Source organism: Octodon degus, unplaced genomic scaffold, assembly GCF_000260255.1.
Source record: "Octodon degus isolate 3935 unplaced genomic scaffold, OctDeg1.0 scaffold00058, whole genome shotgun sequence".
NCBI classification, from domain to species: domain Eukaryota; kingdom Metazoa; phylum Chordata; class Mammalia; order Rodentia; family Octodontidae; genus Octodon; species Octodon degus.
Window position 1 is genome coordinate 8,352,222 of NW_004524634.1, and position 1,623 is coordinate 8,353,844.

Here is a 1,623-nt window from a genome sequence, read left to right on the forward strand (position 1 = left end):
AGAGAGAGAGAGACAGAGAGAGACAGAGAGAGAGACAGAGAGACAGAGAGACAGAGAGAGAGACAGAGGGAGAGAGAGAGAGAGAGATTGAGAGAGAACCAGCAATGCTCAATAAGTTTTGAGTCTCTTAATACCTAATGATTAACTCTGCCAACCTACAATGAGCATGTGACTTCAATAACAGGTACGCTTCTGCCATTATAATCCTTTGAGATTTGGGAGTTAATGATATCTGCCTCAAGGACAGCTGTTTCTATGCTGACACAAAATGGTGAATTTGTTCACCCCTCTAACATAAGGGTGAATAAATTAACAAGGTATAGTTTTGTCAGAGATGGGTATTCCCTTGCCATTTAAATATTGTAGGTGTGTTAATTCAGCAAAATAATCCAATATAGTCCAGTAGTCCATAGTAGTAGTGGGTTATCCACAGGACTGGCAATAGCAGAAGTTGTTGGCTTGAGCCTTCTACAGCTCAGCATATTAGTATGGCTTTATTTCTTATACATTGCTAGTATACTTTTCTGCTGGATGGTTAAGACCAAGAAAAAGCCAGACCTATATGACAAGAAATGCAACTTTTATATCTGACAAAGAGTCAAGTCCGCTCAGGATTTACCCTGAAAGCCTGTACTGCAGTTTGTAGATCTTTTTTCAGTGCTAGCCATGTGGATGAGTCACAGCCATTTCTTGACCAATTTGCTCTCTGTGAAAGCCTGAGAGACTATTTTCTCTCTAGGTATCTCTTCTTAGGCACATTATACACCATCAATCACTTTCCTCTGTGGCACCATAATCTCCTTTATCAGAAAATTTGGGACACCACTGAGTTATAGGATGTTACAGAACAGGTTCTCTTATGTCCTGAGTCCTCACTGATCTTCACTGGCTAGGGCCAAAATGTTGAGTATCCTTGTAGCCCTTGTTTTTCTCTAATTTTTGGTCTGCAAACTTAAGTTGTTAACCCTCCAAAAGAGAAACTTAATGATATTGTTACCCTATAATCTCTGCAAAACTAGACAAAAAAAGGGGATACAAATGAAGGACGATGTTGTGTACTTTCTCTTAATTCAATGAGAAGAAAGATTTGTACTAATGTTGTTTGGACAGGATATCTGTCTACATCTTGTACTATGAATAACTACTATGAAGACAACAATATGCAATGTATTAATTATTGGAACTGTCCTATTAATTGGTTTTGAAATTATTTCATTGCTATTTCTTTCTTAATAAATTTAATTAAAAAAGAAAATATAAGAACCACAAAAAATTAACAAGGCAACAGCCAAGATAAATAAAGAATGGCTTGTACTAACATTTCTTTTTTATTTTTTATTTGTTTGTTTATTTGGCAGAACCAAGGATTGAACTCAGGCCCTTGCGCTTGCCAGGGAAGTGCTTATTCCACTGAGCTATCTCACCGGCCACACCAACAGTTCTTATGAATAGCTTATATTGGTGTTTCTTGTGACTCAGTTTGTAGCAAAATCACTTATTTAACTACAAAGTTCATGACTAGATATACTAATACACGTAAATGTTTTGTTCTTCTGAGTTTACCTCATGTGATTTTTTAATGTATCTAGTATAGAGTCTACAGGGTCTCAGTACACAGATCAC